The sequence below is a fragment of the Phyllostomus discolor genome, chromosome 5 (genome assembly GCF_004126475.2).
Source record: "Phyllostomus discolor isolate MPI-MPIP mPhyDis1 chromosome 5, mPhyDis1.pri.v3, whole genome shotgun sequence".
Taxonomy (NCBI): domain Eukaryota; kingdom Metazoa; phylum Chordata; class Mammalia; order Chiroptera; family Phyllostomidae; genus Phyllostomus; species Phyllostomus discolor.
The window spans coordinates 36,697,644-36,717,474 of record NC_040907.2 but is presented as its reverse complement, the minus strand read 5'-3'; the positions used below and the strand labels follow the sequence as shown (position 1 = coordinate 36,717,474).

The 19,831-nt window shown below is 39.1% G+C and overlaps 1 long non-coding RNA gene across 1 annotated transcript; it reads left to right on the top strand.

Moving 5' to 3' along the window:
* Positions 1-2,383: 2,383 nt before the first annotated feature.
* LOC118500628 lies at positions 2,384-14,812 on the top strand. The gene is made up of 4 exons (XR_004903202.1): positions 2,384-2,406; positions 13,659-13,669; positions 13,859-13,864; positions 14,704-14,812. It is a non-coding gene; the product is annotated as an uncharacterized LOC118500628 (long non-coding RNA).
* The last annotated feature ends 5,019 nt before the right edge of the window (positions 14,813-19,831 follow it).

Here is a 19,831-nt window from a genome sequence, read left to right as displayed (position 1 = left end):
TATAATGACACATAATTTAGTTGTCTCCCATGGTACAAAAGTATTATAGCACAGACCTGGAAGTATTCAGAGAATAATTATCGGTGATAGTTACTACTAAAAAACAGCTACCATTTATGAGCACTCAATGTGTCTCACTGCACTAAGTGCTTCATATGCATTCTGATTTAACCTTCATAGCAATCTTTGGAGGTTGATGCTAACTTCTCCATTTACTAAGGAAGAACTCGAGGTTCAGAAAGTTAAAAGAATCTGTCCTGGATCACACAGCAGGTGTCAGCCAAAATGTGAACCCAGATCTCAGTTTTCAAAGGTCATCCTCTTAAGCTTTGAAGATGAATGAATGGTCCCTGACACATGAAACAATATTTTTGTTAGCTGTGGAATATTTTGTGTGTCTAGTAATAATATAAGTAAAGAAAGGAGAAGAGGAAACTAACTGAGAATCCACTCTTCAGTCATTGAATAGATACTCCCTAACAACCATATCTTCAGGATTATGTGAGACATTAGGGATGAAGGGGTGTGAAAGCAGACAATGCATGTGTTTGGGATTTGATATAAAGAAGTAAACACAAATGAATATGTAATAATAAATTGTGGTAAATCTGGAACATTATGAGATTGTTAACAAAGAGAATAATAGGGGCAGGGAAATTTTTGAGAAACAGTTATTCAGGAGGATCCAGGAAGCTCTTTCTGAGGATGTGACGTGTAAGTTGGGACTTGAAGGCCAAGTAGCAGTCAGCCAGGAGACAGCGTGTACAATGGCCTGGTGTGGAAAATAGCCTGGGAGATTGAGCATAAGCCAGTGTCACTGGTGTGGTCTGAGCAAGCCGTGAGTGACAAGAAGATGTGACCAGAGATAGGGAAAAGTCAGATTACATGGTAAGAATTTGGGATTTTATCTCAAGTTCAGTGGGAAGCCTTGGAGGGTTTTTAGTAAGGGGAGGGGTGTGATCTAATTTATGTTTAAAATATCACTGGCTGCTGAGAGGCAATGGAATTATTGAAACAAGATTTGAAATGGAACAGGAGGCTCAGAAATAAAAGCAAGATGGTAGCTTGGACTAGGCTTCAGGTAATAGAAGCGAAGATGGATAACTTTGAGTGGATGAGTTTGAAATAATAGGTGCCAGATACTGTCAAATATATTTTCTTATTTAAGCCTCACAACAACCCAGTTATATAGATGTTTTACAGATTTTTACATTTTTTTGTTTGATTTTTAGATGAGGAAGCTGAGATTCAGAGAGATTCTTCTATGCCATGCTTCTGTTAACCTAAATATGAAAGGCAAAAGTGAGAGGCAACAAGCATTTATTTGAGATCAAAAAGAATAGCTGTTCCTTCAGGCAGAAACCCAAATAGTGTTTTGATTAGGAGACAAAGGCAAGGGATATTTATGAGATGAGAATGGGAACAGTTTCATCTATAGAAGGAAGGCATTTCTATAGGTATAGAAAGCATACATAGTGATGTTAATGCTAAAGAATGTTTTTAATTTTCAGTCCAGTAGTCATCAATCCAGTAGTCATAATATCTACCTTCTTGTTATCTTTCCAAACAGTTGTTTGAGATTCAGTTTTGCTTTAGGCCCAATTCAAAGGTGACTTTGCCCTGTTTAAACATTTCAAAGGTTTGAGACATAAGATGTGCAAGGCAGTTCCTCTATGATGGCAGCTTCAACTCCACTTTAAAGTGGTTTCGTTTGTATTGGTTTTTACATTTTCCTCTGTATAACAATGATCACCTCATCTGTCAAGTAAAGAAACTGATAGTCAGAACCCAGGGTAGGTGTCAGGGTGAGTAGCATGATAAAGCCTCTGAAACAGGTCAGTCTAGTTAGGGAACTTCTGAGGTGAGACGAGATTGTGTCAGCTAGAGAACTGTGTGTGATTGATTTAGCACAAGATCAGGCCACCAGGACCCCTAGATTTCAGTCAGTGTGGAACAACGTGAAAAGTTTAGGCCTTAGAAAGGTTTAACTGCACATTGATAATCTATAGTTTGAAAGACTCATTCAAGATAGATATAAATGTTCCAGTTCACAGATGAGAGAACTAAAACTAAAGTTCAGAGAGGGGAAAAGGGCTTGCTAGGGTCACCTGGAATGATAGTGACAGAGCTGGGGCTAGAACCAGGTCTTCTGATTCCCAGCCCACAGCTCCCACAGATGTAAGCTCTGCCATCTCTTTGATGGGCCTAAATATCCTTTTACTTGGGGATATTCAGGATGAAATGAATTCCATGTGTGAAAAGTGTGCTTAGAGGAAGGGGGGTAAATCTCACTTCTGCTCCTGGGAGGTCCTTGCTAGAAACACAAGAGTCACTATCTTCCCACATGACAACCTCTTAAATCCCCAGACATAGCCTGCTTCTGAGAAGGCTGGAGAGGGGACAATTGTCCCCCAGATTCTAAGCTCTTATTTCTCCCTCTACACCCCCTTTCTTCTTTAGGGGCTCTCTATTCTCTTAAAAGCATGCTTTTGGGAAAGGATTTTCTATCAGTCACTTTAGCATGAATTAAAGAGAAGTAAATCCCCATAAGGCAGGAGTCCTAAATTCTGCCTCTCACTGCTGTTTGACCCTTGGACAACTTATTGCTTCTCTCTGGGCCTGTTTCCTTATTCCATGAGGGTACTGGACATAATTTCTGAGGGGCCTACGAGTTCTGATTTTATGGGACCATAACAAAGTGATATTATGAAATCTTATGGGACCCCCCAATTCCAGGTGTCTGGTACAGAGTAGGTCCACCAGAACTCTTGCTACCTGTGAGATGAGGCTCAGCAGGTGGAAGTCACCAACTGGTGGGCCCTCCCTGCTTCCTGCTCCCTTCACATCTGCTCTCCAAAGTCTCAGATGACTGGAAGCTCCCAGGATTCAGAATTATTTTCTTCTCTTCATCTAAGGGAGGAGTCCCAGCCTCCACCCTTAGTCCTTATACTCACACTGTGAATGTAATTTGAGGGAAGGATCTCCCTGCCTTAAAATATCTCCTCTAACCACTGGGAGAAAGTGAGATGTTGATGAAAGAGCAAGAACTTTGGAGTAGATAGGCGAGGGTGTGCCACTTTATCAGCTCTGTGACCTTGGGCAGGTTTCCCCTCCCTCCTCAGATCTGCAGGCCCTGCATGCTGTGAAGATCATGTCTATAAACTACCTGGGGGAGGAAAAAAAGATGGAACCTCTTTTTCACTTAAGGGGGAAAAAAAAACACATTAGAAATAGAATATTGAGAGCCATTCCTTTGCTTGCTTCCCATAAGTTTTCTTTAAACAACATAATGCCATATAACAGCTTATTTTCTTTCTTTTTTTTAAATGTATTATTTTTATTTTTTCAGTATTTTCTTTTTTTTAAGATTTTATTTATTTATTTTTAGAGAGGGAAGGTAGAGAGAAAGAGAGAGAGAGAGAAACATCAATGTGCGGCTACTGGGGGCCGTGGCCTGCAACCCAGGCATGTGCCCTGATTGGGAATTGAACCCGTGATGCCTGGCTCGCAGCCCACTGAGCTATGCTAGCCAGGGCAGCTTATTTTCTTTAAAGAATGCAATACAAAGTATTTATTCCCTCCACATACCTAATACATAATTAGTGTGAAATACATGTTTATTATCATTGTAATTACAATTGTTGATTGTAAACCCAGTGACTTTATTCAGAAGGTTTTGAATTCTCTCCAAAACAGAAATCTGATTTAAAACCCTCCTGCCTAAAAATCTTCTGTGGCTCCCCATAACCTACATGGTATAAAACCCAAACTTTATACTGTCATTCAGAATTGTTAACACTCTGGTCCCAACCTGCTTTTGCAGTCTGAAGTCTGTGGTATATTTAGTTCTTAAAAACTTTGCATTTTACCTTAGCCACTTAACATGTTTCCTGCTCTGTAGTATTGGGAAAGTAATTTCTACCTCATAGATGAAATAATAGTAGCTTATGATAACTACTAACTATTAAAGTTATTAAGTGCTAGCTAGGTATAAGACTTTGACAAACATATTTAATCCTGACAAGAACCCAATGAAGTAGGTACTTTTATGTTTGGATAAGAAAATGGAAACACAGAGAGGTTAAATTATTGTCAAATATAAACAGATTTAAATGGAGGTCTAGCTGGCATCACAGTCCATGGTGTCAACTGTTCTGCTATAAAGCCTCCCTTGAGGACATATATTTGTTTATTTTATTTTTTTGAATCTTCACCCGAGGATATGTTCATTGACTTTAGAGCAAGAGAAAGGGAGAAAGAGAGAGAAACACCAATGTGAGAGAGAAACATTGATCAGTTGCCTCTTGTATGCATCCTAATCAAACCTGCAACCTAGGTATGTGCCCCGACCAGGAATAGAACCCACAGTCTTGTATGGGACAACGCTACAACCAAGATAGCCAGCTGGCCAGGTCAGGGACATATGTTTAAAAGAGCTGTGAACAAAGATTATTAATCACTGTCATCACTTCCTCCTTCCTTGGATCTAATGCTCTGATTACACAGAGCAATTACCATCCCCAAAGGTACTTTTACAGCTCTGTGCCTTTGTTCATTTGTTCTCTCTTCCTGAAATGCTCTCATTTCCCTACTCTTTTCATAAGACCCAAATAGGGGACCACCTATTCCATGAAGTGTTCCTTAACATACTGCCTTGTCCCTCTACCCCTCAACAGTAGGTAGTAAAACTTCTGTATCTTTTTCTCCTTGGCCTTTTCTACTTGGTAAATGTTCAGTGATAATTGTTGAACTCACCAATCTTAAATAATATACTGTAAATTCACTGAAACTAGTCAAGGGAGTTTTCTTTCCAAAGGGTCTTCAAGTATGCCAGAGAAAATCTGAGGTGATAGTTAAGTGACACTTAGGAGAAAACGAACAGTGTAATTCAAGGCATGTCCAATAGGTGGCACAATAGTCATGGTCAAAGCCACTAGGGACGAGCTCCTCTGAAAAGGGAGAGAGCAACAACTGTTTACAGAATGTTCACAAAGCTCTTTTATATATAGTATCAGCATGAATTTTTATCGCCATTTTACAAATGAGGAAGGAAATGAGGAAGCTTTTTCAAATTTCAGAATCTTTTTGTAACATACTGTCAAGCAATTAGGTGAGGTAATTTCAAGGGTCTACCAGAGGCCCAGTGACATTCCTTCCAAGTTACCCACCTTATTCCTTGAAAATGCGTGTAATGTAACTTTAGGAACTTCCACTCTTTGGCTGAGGCTTTAAATTTTAAATATTCAAATGAAGCGAAGATGTCCTGACAGGTATGGCTTGGTTGGTTGGGTGTCATCCCAAAAAGCGAAAGGTCACTGGTTTGATTCCCAGTCGGGGCATATCCCTAGGTTGTGGGTTCGGTCCCCAGTGCATACAAGAATTCACGAATCGATGTTCTCTTTCTCATGTCAGTGTTTCTTATTCTCTCTTTCTCCTTCCCTTCACCTCTCTCCAAATATAAATAAATAAAATATTTTAAAAATAAATGAAGAGGAAGGATACTATATGAAATTTTTAATTCATTTATGTTTTAAAATAAAAATGTTTCAAATATATTTTGAGACTAACTTGACCTAAGTGGGTCGGATGGAAGCAGTGAGGCTGCATAAGGTCACTGGAGATCTGGAGAAGAGCCACAAAGAGGGAGGAATTGTAGGAAGTTTCATTAACCTCACAACTTTGTCATGAGCCAACCTGGTTCCCTATTCCCATAGCCATTCCCAGAGGACTCCATTCATCAGGGGATTCATTATCCCAGGAATTTGAGAGCACACTTCAGTACAGTGTATAATCAAGTAATTATGCCTGGGAAGTTCTCAAGAAACCTTTCTTTCTAATCTCTAATAGAAGCTAGGAAACTGAGAGTCAAATCTGGGATTACAAGAATGAAATCTGGAGTAAAACAGTAAAATCTGCAATTCCAAGTTTGGCACTTTGGTTTATCAGAATTTCAGACTTTGATTGAAATTGAAGGTCAAAAACAAAATATGAAAGTCACAGATTAGAACTTGGTGTTCCAGTTAGAGTCTTGGATTGCCATTATTGAAATGTCTAAAGTAGACTTCCTGGTTGTAATTGTGGAATCTAATCATAGAGTTCAAATTCAGAGAGTAAAGCTTATACTGTATTTCCAGTAGCAGCTGAGTTGTAACCATAGAATGTTCAAGTTCAGAGTACCAAGAATGTCCAGAATGTCCAAGTACCTTTGGTTTCAATAGTAGATATGGGAGTTCAGCATTCAAATTTCAGGCTTTGAATGTGGAGCCTAGAGTTCTAATAGAATCTCAGGTTATGAGAATAAAATCTAGAGGTCCAATGGTGCAATTTCAGTTTCAGAGAAAAATCTTAGAGTTCTTAAACTAGAATATGGAGTCACAAGAATAAAACATGGAATTATATTATTTGAGTCTTGAATTATGAGATTGGAACTTTAAGTTCCAATAATACAATATTGAAGTTTGAATGCTTAGCCTGAAATACAAGTATGGGATATGGGATTTGGAAAGCACATCTTGAGTTCTAGTAGAAAATCTTGAGGTGTCATAGTGGGACCTTGATATGTAATATTAACTTACAAAATGCAAAAATTGGAATCTAGCATATTAGATTATTTTTAGAATTGACTTTCAACAATGGTAACGGTTAACAGTTAAGACCTTATTATGTGCCAAGCATTGTTCTAAGTCCTCTACATGTTTCACTGTTATTGCTGTATTACATTTAGTGGTCACACACACACACACACACACGCCCTGTGAAGTGATTGCTATTGAGAGGTTAAATAACCTTCCAAAGGTCACACATCTGGGAAGCACAGAGATGCTATCCAACCATAAGCAGCGTGCCTCCAAAGCTCATGCTTTTATTTTTTATTGTTGTTCAAGTACAATTGTCTCCATTTTCACCCAGCACTCTCCCACACCCCCTCATCCCTCCCTGCCTCCCACCCTCAATCCTACCCCTTTTGGCTTTGCCTATGTGTCCTTTACATATGGTCCTTGGCAACCCTTCCCCAATTTTCCCCCATTATCCCTTCTCCCCTCCCCTCTGGTTATTGTCAGTTTGTTTTTTATTTCAATGTCTCTGGTTATATTTTGCTTGCTTATTTATTTTATTGAGTAGGTTCCACTTATAGGTGAGATCATATGGGATTTGTCTTTTACTGTCTGGCTTATTTCACTTAGCATAATGCTCTCCAGATCCATCCATGCTGTTGTGACGCATAGGAGCTCCTTCTTTCTTTCTGCAACGTAGTATTCCATCATGTAAATAAATGTACCATGGTTTTCTGATTCATTCATTTACTAATGAGCACTTAGGTTGCTTCCAGCACTTGGCTATTGTAAATTGTGCTGCTTAGAACAATGGGGTGCGTAGATTCTTTTGGGCTGGCATTTCAGGATTCTTTGGGTATAATCCCAGCAGTGGAATTGCCAGGTAAAAAGGTAATTGCATTTTTAGTTTTCTGAGGAAATTCCATACTGTTTTCCTAAGTGGCCGCACCAGTCCCCATTCCCACCAACAGTGTACTAGGTTTCCCTTTTCTCCACAACCTTGCCAGCACTTGTTTGTTGATTTGGTTATGATGGCCATTTTGACTGGTGTGAAGTGGTATCTCATTGTGGTTTTAATTTGCATCTCTCTGACAGCTAGTGATGCAGAGCATGTTTTCATATGTCTCTGGGCCCTGTGTATGTCCTCCTTGGAGAAGTGTCTGTTCAAGTCCTTTGCCCATTTTTTAATTGGGTTGTTTGTCTTCCTGGAGTGGAGTCATGTGAGTTCTTTATCTATTTTGGAGATCAAACCCTCATCCAAGGTATCATTTGCAAATATATTTCCCCATACGATTGGTTCCCTTTTTATTTTGCTGATATTTTCTGTAGCCATGCAGAAGCCTTTTATTTTGGTGAAGTACCATTTGTTTATTGTTTCCTTATGTCCCTTCAGAGTTCATGCTTTTAACCACTATGATGAATACCTCTAGATTCTGCAATCTAGAGAACTTTGAATTGCAATAGTAAAAGTTTAGGTTTAACAAGTAGAAACTAATAGAAACTATAGTTCTAATGGCATTTTGAGTAATCTTTATGTCTAGTGGTAGATTAAGTGACTCACACATAGTATCTGGAGTTCTAAACATAAATTATTCAGTTCTGAAATTAGAGTTTAAAATGAAGAACCTCAATTTTATCTCAATAATTGTAGTGCAAAATTCTACCACCAGAACTTCAGCCTCAACTCTGAACCTTTGGATCTAATCCTAATAATGGATCTGTGTTTCTGAGAGTAAAGCATAAATTCCTAGAGTAGAATTTTATTTTCTGATAGTGGAACCTTAAGATTTTAATAGTCAGATCTTCTGGAGAGATGAAGACCTGGGGTTTTAATAATAGAATCTAGAATTATTAAAGAAGATTCTTGAATTCCAAGATTGGAAACTTGGATTCCAATAATGAAATCTTAAATTGTAGTCATAGAATATAAGACCCAATCTTAACACTTCGGGTTTAGAGAGTATAACATGATGTTTCAAAAGTAGGACATATGAGTCCAAGAATAGGACCTGAAGTTCCAATGTTAGAATCTTGGGCCTTGGCAATAAAACCTGGGGTTAGAATATTAAAATTTGGAAATTGGGGGATAGAATATGTGCTTGTCCAAATAGAAGCTATAATTCCAAAAGCAGCATCTTGGGCTTTAATAGTAGAATCTGTTTGTGCACTGGAAGAATATGGGACTCACAGAATATAACCTGGAATTCCAAACATAAAGTATTGCATTCTTAGAGTAGAATCTATATAGTCCAATAGAATAGTTTTATAAAATTATAGTAGAACATGGGTTTCTATTGGTAGAATCAGGTATTCTCAGAGTGGAATATGTCCAATACTAGAATCTGGGGTTCACAGAATAGAATATGGGAATTTCAGTAGAACAATCTAGAATTCAATCTAGAATTGCAATTGAAGAGTTCTGGGACTAAAAGTAGAACTTTGATTTAAGGTATACTCTTTTTTTAATTTTATTTATTGACTTTTAGAGAAAGAGATGAAAAGAGGGAGAAAGAAACATTGATTTATTGTTCTACTTACTAATGCATTCATTGGTTGATTCTTGTATGTGCCATGATAGGAATTGAACCCACAACCTTGGCGGATCAGAGCAACACTCTAACCAACTAGGCTACCTGGCCAGGGCTTGAGGAAGCATTTCAAAGGATAAGTAGAGGGTAAATAGGCAAAGAGGAGGCAGAGAATTTTAGGGAGAAAATACTGAAAGAAAAACATTGAAGTAGGATCTAACGTGGTGTGCACTATTCATTTTTCAGCCAAGAAACATTTGTGAAATGCCTACTATTCACCAGACACAATGTACACCTTGGAGAAATACAAAGAAATCAGAAGTAGTGTCTATCCCTGAGGAAATCACATGAAAAAACAATTGCAGTGACTTTTGTTTTAGACATACCTGGGTATGAAGAGCAGGCTCATTAACTTACCAGCCTGTGACTAAGCAAGCCCCTTTACATCTTTGAGCTGGTCTCTTCATCTATACAGGCAGGATGATGATACCTTCCTTGAAGGTTTGTTGTAAGGGTCATGATATTCATGATAGCATATGTGTATGTGTGTATAGAGGCACATGGGATGTACTCGTGATGATGATGAAGATGAAGATGATAATGACATGCTCAGAGTTACATACAAAGTGGTGCGAGACTACAAAGGAGGTAATGTTTGAGTCCTGAATAATAGTAGGATGCATCTGACAATCAAAGAAAGGAAAGGTCATTTCAGGCAGAGGAGAGATTTTAAAAGTACAGAGGCGTGAGGGAACACATATTTTAGAAGTCCTGGTCATTGATGAGGCTGGGGTAAAGGGTTTTTAGTGCCAGGCTAGTGGTCTTTAGGTGATGGTGAAGCATTGAAATGTTGTTAATAGGGGATCCACTCAACAAAAATGTAATGAATAGATTCAAGACCTAACTGAATAATAGACCAGTATAGGAGAGATGGTCTCTGTTTGTAACATGTTATATAAAAATGTAGCTTGGGAGAAAGTACTTATACACAAGATAAGTAACAACATTAGCATAGAAGAAAAAGGATGGGCTTTAAAGTTGGGAATCCCTATCATGTTTCACCAAACAAATTTACCCTCATTTATTCACCCCTCCTTCTGTCTGTGAGTCCTTAAGAAGAGAGACTATGTCTTTTTTCCCCAAAAACCTTTATTGTGGAAAAATTAATACATTTAGAAAAGTTTGAATATATATCCATATACTCAGCTTCCTGTGTTTAATAATCACTATTTTGACTTATTCACTTTTGTGTATATTTTAACTACATGAAATGGGTCAGACACCATGATACTTTACCACTAAATATTTTAGGATAAATCTCCTAAGTATTAGGATATTCACTGAACAACCTCAGTACCATTATGACACCTAATAAATTAACAATTCCCTAATATTATCTATAATTCAACCTATATTCAATTTTCCCAATTGTCCCCAAATGTCTTAGTTTGTTTAAATCAATTTTCAATCCAATTTCAGGTACTGCATTGGATTAATGTGCTCCTTACATTCTCTTAATCTAAAACAGTTTAGATTAAGATGCCCCAGTTTGTTTTAAATAACTATGTTTTTGAAAAACTAGGCCTATTGTCTTAAAGGATGGAACATTCAGGATTGTCTTGTTTTATATAAAGTAGAAGTTAAATGTAAAGCTTTATTAGATTTAGATCGAACCTTTTGGCAAGACTGTTTAGTAGGTAATACTCTGAACTTCATGTTGCATTGCATTGGGAGGCACATTATGTCAAGTTGATGCTAAATGTAATCATCTTTTTAAGGTGGTGCCAATCACCACCCTCCCCCCTCCACACACACACCTTTGCAATCTATGCAGTCTACTAACAAGTAATCTATGGTGACAGATAAAATTGGGTACCACACAACAACTTTCACCTAATAGTTTTAGCATCTGTTGAGAGGCTTTATGTGACCAGTTATTTTATTGGTGGTTGAAATATGGTGATTTTCTAATTCTGTCATTTCTTCTATATCTATTAGCTGGCCCACATTTGAAAAGAACATTTTGCTGCCAACTGAGAATGCACTAGAATTCTTTTTTTAAGTATATTTTATTGATTATGTTATTACAGTTTTCTCAATTTTTCCCTCTTTGCCCCCCTCTGCCCAGTACCCCCTTTCATTCCAGCAGTCCCCCCACTTAGTTCATGTCCATGAATTGTGCATATAAGTTCTTTGGCTTCTTCATTTCCTACACAATTCTTAACACCCCCCTGTCTATTTTGCACCTACCAATTATGCTTCTTAATCCCTGTACGTGTCTCCTATTCTTCCCCTCTCTCCCTCCCAGTTTATAACCCTCCAAATGATCTCCAGACCTATGATCCTGTTCCTGTTCTGGTTGTTTGCTGAGTTTTTCTTTTCTTTTCTTTTCTTTTTTTTTTTTTACTTTTTTTAAAAAATTTATTTTAATTGTTCAAGTACAGTTTTCTGCCTTTTACTCCATCACAGCCCACCCCCCAAGCCCTCCCCACCTCCCTCCTATTTCTACCCCCACCTTGTTTTTGTCCATGTGTCCTTTATACTTGTTCCTGTAAATTCTTCCCCTTTTCCCCTGAAATTCCCTTCCCACTCCCTTCTGGTCACTGTCAGCCTGTTCCCTATTTCAGTGTCTTTGGTTATAATTTGCTTGCTTCTTTGTTTTGTTGATTAGGTTCCTATTAAAGGTGAGATCATATGGTATTTGTCTTTCACCACCTGGCTTATTTCGCTTAGCATACTGCTTTTTTTTTTTTATTCAGTTGTTGATAGTTGTGAATTTGTTGCCTTTTTAATGTTCATAGTTTTGATCTTCTTTTTCTTAAATAAGTCCCTTTAACATTTCCTGTAATAATGGCTTGGTGATGATGAACTCCTTTAGCTTTACCTTGTCTAAGAAGCACTGTATCTGTCCTTCCATTCTAAATGATAGCTTTGCTGGATAGACTAATCTAGGTTGTAGGTCCTTGCTTTTCATCACTTTGAGTACTTCTTGCCAGTACCTTCTTGCCTGCAAAATTTCTTTTGAGAAATCAGGTGGAAGTCTTATGGGAACTCCTTTGTAGTAATTCTCTGCTTTTCTCTTGCTGCTTTTAAGATTCTCTCTTTATCTTTTACCTTTGGCATTTTTAAAAAATATATTTTATTGATTATACTATTACAGTTGTCCCATTTTCCCCCTTCCCTCCATCCTGTACACCCTTTCCCACCCACATTCCCCCCTTTAGTTCATGTCCATGTGTCATACTTATAAGTTCTTAGCTTCTACATTTCCCATACTATCCTTACCTTCCCCCTATCTATTTTCAACCTACATTCTATGCTACTTATTCTCTGTACCTTTTCCCCCTCTCTCCTTCTCCCACTCCCCTGTTGCTAACCCTCCTTGTGATCTCCATTTCTGTGGTTCTGTTCCTGTTCTAGTTGTTTGCTTAGTTTCTTTTGGTTTTGCTTTAGGTGTGATTGTTAATAATTGTGAGTTTGCTATCCTTTTACTATACATGTTTTTTCTTTATCTTCTTTTCTTAGATAAGTCCCTTTAACATTTCATAAAATAAGGGCTTGGTGATGATGAACTCCTTTAACTTGACCTTATCTGAGAAGCGCTTTATCTGCCCTTCCATTCTAAATGAAAGCTTTGCTGGATAGAGTAATCTGGGATATAGCTCTTTGTCTTTCATGACTTGGAATATTTCTTTCCAGCCCTTTCTTGCCTGTAAGGTCCCTTTTGAGAAATCAGCTGACAGTCTGATGGGAACTCCTTTGTAGGTAACTGTCCCCTTATCTCTTGCTGCTTCTAGGATTCTCTCCCTTATTTTTACCTTGGCTAATATAATGATGATGTGCCTTGGTGTGTTTCTTCTTGGGTCCAACTTCTTTGGGGCTCTCTGAGCTTCCTGGATTTCCTAGAAGTCTATTTCCTTTGCCAGACTGGGGAAGTTCTCCTTTATTATTTGTTCAAATACATGCTCAATCTGTTGTTTTTCCTCTTCCCCTTCTGGTACCCCTATAATTCAGATGTTGGAACGTTTAAAGATGTCCTGGAGGTTCCTAAGCTTCTCCTCGTTTTTTTGAATTCTTATTTCTTCCTTCTTTCTTGTTTGGTTGTTTTTTTTCTTCCTTCTGGTCCACTCTATTGTTTTGAGTCCTACTTTCCTTCCCATCACTGTTGGTTCTTTGTGTATCTTCCTTCATCTCTTTTATGGTAACCTGCATTTTTTCATGTAATTTGCGCCCAAAATCAACCAATTCTGCGAGCTTGTGCATCTGCTAGGTTAGCTATTTCTTGGCCACTCAAAAGGATGAGTTCTGGGGCACTGATTTGTTCTTCTATTTGAGCCATCGCTCTCTCTTTGTTTTCCCTGGTCTGGTCACTCTTGTTACGGTGAGGGGTGGAGCCTCAGGTGTTCACTGGGGCTGGGCACCCCAGTCGCTACATTGTGATGTTGTATGTGGGGGCGGGGGTGGGGGGGGAACAATGGCGGCAGCCCCACTCTCCTGGGATCCCAGTCCCTTCCCTGGGACCCTGGGCTGCACGCTCCACCCTGGTCCACAATTGCAGCCTCACAGGGTCCTCCAGTTGCCGCTTGCGTACTCAGGGTCCACCCGCTGTGCACCCCGGATGGCTTACTTGCTCCCGGTTGCCTTAGGCACCCAGCTCTCCCCGCACTCCACGCGCTGTGACCCACGCTCGTCTCTGCCCCTCCTACCGGTCTGGATGAATGGGTCTACTTCAACTTCTTGGTTGTCCGACTTCCATTCAGATAAATTCTCTGTCAGTTCTGGGTGTTATTCTGCCTCTAAATTGTTGTTGTTCTAATCTTGGTTGTGCGTGTAGGTACAGTGCGTCCACCTGTGCCTCCATCTTGCTGGAAGTCTTCCTTTGGCATTTTTTAATTATGATGTGTCTTGGTGTGGTCCTCTTTGGGTCCAACTTGTTTGGGACTCCCTGTGCTTCCTGGATTTGTTAGTCCGTTTCCTTCGCCAAATTAGGGAAGTTTTCTCTCATTATTTTTTCAAATAAGTTTTCGATTTCTTGCTCTTCTGTTTCTCCTGCTGGTATCCCTATGATCTGGATGTTGGCACATTTGGAGATGTCCCAGATTCTTCTTATACTATCCTTGCGTTTTGAATTCTTGTTTCTTCTATTTGTTCTGGTTGAATGTTTATTTCTTCCTTATGTTCCAAATCATTTATTTGAATTCCAGCTTCCTTCCCTTCACTGTTGGTTCCCTGTAGATTTTTCTTTATGTTACTTAGTATAACCTTCATTTCTTCCTTTACTATGTTGCTGCGCTCAGTGAGTTCTTTGAGCATCCTGATCACCAGTGTTTTGAACTCTGCATCTTACAGGTTGTCTATCTCCATTTCACTTAGTTCTTTTTCTGGTGTTTGTTCTGTTTTTTCATTTGGGCCATTTTCTTTATCTTCTCAATTTGGCAGCCTCCCTGTGTTTGTTTCTGTGTATTAGGTAGAGCTACTTTGTCTCCCTATAAAAGGCACCTGTAAATTGTGTGGGGTGGGGCCTTAGGTAATTGTCAGGATGGGGCAACACATTTCACTGCACCGTGGCTCTGTGTTGGGGGAAGGTTCAGAGAGATGATTGTGCTATTGCCTGATTCCAGGGGTTTGCCTGGCACTCGCCCTGTTTTCAGACACTTTGCCCACTCCCCATATATGACTGGTGCTCTTCCAGCTTTTGCCCTGGTGTTGAGTCCTAGAGTAGATGGGTTTATGACCATTTGAAGACCATGTGTACCTTTTAAGCAAAGTTTCCTGAAAATCTGGTAGTGTTTTCTGCTGCCCCAACCCCCACTGGTTTTTACAGCCAGAAGTTATAGGGATTTGTCTTTCCGGTGGTGGAATCCTGGGTTGTGCAGTCTGGCCTGGGGCTGGGATCACTGACTCCCAAGGTATCCCTCCTGATTTTTATTTACTACTCACAAATATGGGATTGCCCATGCTCATTCCACTGGTGCCTCTCCATGCCACACTGTCTCCTTGTGTCTCCTCAATTCTCCGCCCTATCTCCATATCTCTGCCCTTCTTACCCATCTGGATGAATGTAGCTTCTTTAAATCCTTGGCTGCTGGACTTCCATACAATTCCATTTTCTGACAGTTCTGGGTGTTGTTTTGAGATTAAGTTGTAATTCCTTTTTGTGGTTGCCTGAGGAGGCAAAGCGTGTCTACCTACTAATCCATCTTGACTGGAAGTCCCTAGAGTTCTTCCTTAAAGTCATGATAAAACATTTAATTATTTTTCCTTTACCATTTTTTAGAGTAAGTTAGTTAAATGGTCACCTCCAATTGTAGCAAATAGATTCTTTTCTTTTACTTTTTTAATAGTATCATTGTGGAGTTTGTAGACTTTTCTTTATTTGATATTCAAAAAATAGTGACAGTTACTTTTAGTTTGCCATTTTTCTTATTGTTCCAAATTTGGCCAGTGCAAATTCCTTTAAGCTGCCCGTTGTGTAGATTTTATGTCTCCATCATTCCTTAAGCATTTTCTTACTTTCTGGAACAAAAAGATAACCCAAGTTCACTTTTACTTCCTCTGACCTAGAATCAGTCATTTCTCTGGAAGAGCCCTGACTCCTTATATTGGGGAATGATATGTAGCAGCCAACAACTGGGCACTAAGTGCATTTATTGTTATTGGGATTTCATTGCTTCTGGGCTTATTCAGTGGACAGAGCTAGAAAACTTACATTTAAAAAATATGAGATAATATTGATTTTCCAATAAAAGCTTAAGTTATATATTCTATTTCATTTAGATCTGTTATTTCTTAACATGAAAATCACAGTTTCTAATAACATTAACTTATTTATTTGCTTTATCCTAAAATATACATGAAATAGTTGGCAATTAAATACTAATATTTGGGCCCTGACTGGTGTAGCTCAGTGGATTCAGCACTGGCCTGTGAACCAAAGTATTGCTGGTTTGATTCCCAGTAAGGGCACATGCCTGGGTTGCAGGCTGAGTTGCCAGTAGGGGGAGTGCAAGAGACAACCACACATTGATGTTCCTCTCCCTCTCTTCCTCCCTTCCCCCCTCTCTAAAAATAAAATCTTTTAAAAAATAAATAAAAAATAAAATATATCATAATACGATGGTCAATTTCAAGAAATTTAATATTCATTTAATATTTTTGTCTAACACATTGTCCACGTACAAATTTCATTCACTATCTCACTGATATCCCTTCCGTAGATCAGAAAACAACTCCCCACAAATTTTTCACATTCCTGCATTGTGGTTAAAGCTTTCTGAGAAAGAAAATCTGGCAACCTGGGTTAAAGAGTGATTAAATAACAACCCTAAAAATGAGACTCATGGATAAAGAAAAATCCTTCTCTCTCCTGGGAGCAATTTGTTTACGTTCCAAGAAGGCGAAGTAGAATGCTCTCCCTCCTCTCCCCTCCTCTCCTCACGTGGGATCTGTTTATGTTCCAAAGCAAAGACCCGTCTCTTAATCTCTGGAGGGAAGGAAGGCAGCTGTGAAGGCCTTTCGCAATAAGGTCTGAGATTCATAATTTTGAAGTTTCTGTTCTGTAGAACAAACTGCACTGTATGTGCAGGTGACATCAAGCCCTCTTTCTGTTACCCCAAGGGAAAATAGGGCACAGAAAACTGGTACTAAGATTGCTATGTCAGTAAAAGCAGTTTTATCTCTGACCCAGATCCAGAGGTTTCATATTCTTTGTGTGTGTGTGCATGTGTGTGTGTGTGTGTGTGTGTAAAAATTTGTGCAAGTGGGGTAATCTCTCAGATCCTTTACAGTTTATGACTTAACAGTTTATAGTTTTTTTCCTCCCTAGATCTTGGGTCCTACTGGGGAATCACATTGCATTTAGTTTGTTGAGTTCTTTAGTGTCTTTCAATATTTACCCTTTTAACCTGTTAGTTCATTGACATTTTAAAGAGTTCAGACCATTTGTTTTGTAGTTCCCTTCTTTCTCACATATAGGAAATGTATGATATATATCCTTCCGCACCTTGCTTTTTTATCTAATAATATATCCCAGAAATTACACTACATTAGTGATTTTTTATCTTTTTCATCTCATGGCACACATAAGCTAATTACTAAAATTCTGCAGCACACCAAGAAATATATTTTTTGCTGATTTGACAAAAATAGGTATAATTTGAGTTATTCACACCAGACAGCTACTGTTCTGTTGATTTATTTGGCAGTCTAAGGGAAAAGAGGTCAGTGCCCCTGACTAAACAGTCAGATATTGCGTGTTTCAAAAGTTCTTGCAGCACACCAGTGTGCCTGTCACACAGCACACTGGTTGAAAATTGCTGTGCTGTATTAATATATTCAGACCTTCTTTTCTTTTTTTTTTATGGCTACATAATACCATGGTCGGATATTCTGTTTCCCTAGCATACAGCATATATAATAGGTACTCAGTATTTCTTGAGGATGTGCGTGGTCTGCCCGCCCACACAAAAGAAGAAACGAATGGGGACAATTGAGTAGGAGAGCAAGGTATAGCCTAGACAGGATAATTTGGAATCAGACAGACTTGGGAGGCAAATCCAGCTCTCCTTGCAGTTTTGCATAGTGGGTAAGCAAGCAAGCTCTGAAACCAGAGAACCTAGATTTGACTCCACAATGTACTTAGCTGTATTTCCTTGGGAAAGCTACTAAAGCAATTGTGCTTCAGTTTCCTCATTTGTAAAAAGGAAATAATAAAAATACCTACTTCATCAGGTTATTGTGAGAGCTCAGTAAATATTAGCTATACTTTATATATAGGGTTCAATAAATATTAAGTATACTTAATAGCTATACTTTTTGTGTTATTTAATCTTTATTGTATTTTTCCATTGTCATTTAATCCTCTTATATCCCACTCCCCACCAGCAAGCATAATTTTTCAAATATCAATTTCTTCATATGTAAAATAAGGCTAGTAATACCCATTCAACAGGGAGGCTGTTGAGGACTGAGTTAAAACAGTGACCAGGACAGAGAAGCAGTCAATGAATGGTAGCTATTGAAGCTGTGGGGCAGAGGTGGAGCATGCTTACTGGGAGAATTATTGGTGCTCTAAGTTCCCTGTGGGTTGGACTGTTTATCTCATTCACTAACTCAGGTCCAAACACTATACCTGTCCTATTGACTTTGGAGTTAGACAAATCTATTGTTTTAAAATTCCAGCTAGTACACCTGTGCATTGTGTGATTTTGGACCAGTTAATCAAACTGTCTGATCCATGTTTTGCTCATTGATAAAATAGGGATATCAATAGTACCTATCTCCACGGGCTGGGAACCAAAGTGTCCCAGGTTCGATTCCCAGCCAGGGTACATTCCTGGGTTGCAGGCCATAACCCCCAGCAACACCGCACATTGATGTTTCTCTCTCTCTCTCTCTCTCCTTCCCTTCCCTCCCTAAAAATAAATAAATAAAATCTTTTAAAAAAATAGTACCTATCTCAGATTTGTTGGTGGAATTAAACAGAATGATAGGTGTAAAGCTATCTGATCACAACTTAGATGACGATTTTGAAAAAAAATAAAGCAGATGCCTGACCAAGTATGTGTGAGAACATGACTTGCAAACCTCTAACTATAGGGAGGGTAATTGAGCAATCCTCCAGCTACTGAACTGTGAAATCCATCACTGCATTTGTACTAAGGCTGTGCCTCTATGGGCAACCCCATTCAGTTACTGAGTGGCAGGAATATTAAGGCAGACCTATTTCTGGGAGGCATGGGACCCCTCTGATGGTTGATTTTGGCCTGGGGATTCCCTAATGGCTTGCCAAACTTTCCTCAGACTATAAGGCAGACTAGGGTGCTTCTACCCAAGCTTTTCTTTCTCTCTCTTTCAGTTAGGGTCAGACTTTGGTCTGACAGCTTTCTCAGCCTCCTTTTTTACCTTACATAGGAACTTCTCCTAATAAAATCTTTGCATAATTAATCCCATCTTGGATTCTTTGAGGACTCAGACTAATACATCCTCCTTGGAAAAGGAGCACTTAAACATAGTGAATATGTATGCTGGGCTTAGCTGGGTTTTGTTTTGGAAGGGAAAATGGCTCAGAGAGGAAAGGAACACTGTCACTCACACCTCCTGCTCCTTCTCTCCTTCATTGTCCATAGGTGGTACCCTCAATGAATTTACTGCATTTTATATCTCTCTTGGTGTCTGCTTTCGGAGGACTTAACTGACACTGCCAACTACAGGAGGAGAATACTTGGCTCTCAAAAATTGTTCTATGTAGAACCAGAGAGAAAAGGAGGAGCTAGGGTGGGTGTGAGTATGTGTGCAGATGGGCTATCAGTGCCAGATTTTATTACTTGGTGTATTTTGCCAAAATTAAGAAGACATATTAACTCTGGCCAGGTGGCTCAGTTGGTTGGAGTGTCATCCCGTTCCAGGGGTGTCCAACCTGCAGCCCACAGTCCACATGAGTCCCAGGATAGCTATGAATGCAGCCCAACACAAAATCATAAATTTACTTAAAACATTGAGATTTTTTTTGTGATTACATGTTGCAGTGTATTTATTGTGTGTGCCAAGACAACTCTTTTTCCAGTGTGGCCCAGAGACACCAAAAGGTTGGACACTCCTGCATGGTACACCAAGGGTTGTGGGCTCCATCCTTGGTCAGAGCACATACCTAGGTTGCTGATTTGATCCCCAGTCTGGTGTGTACCAGAGGCAACCAATTGATGTTTCTCTTTCTCATCAATGTTTCTTTCTCTCTCTCACTCTCTCTCA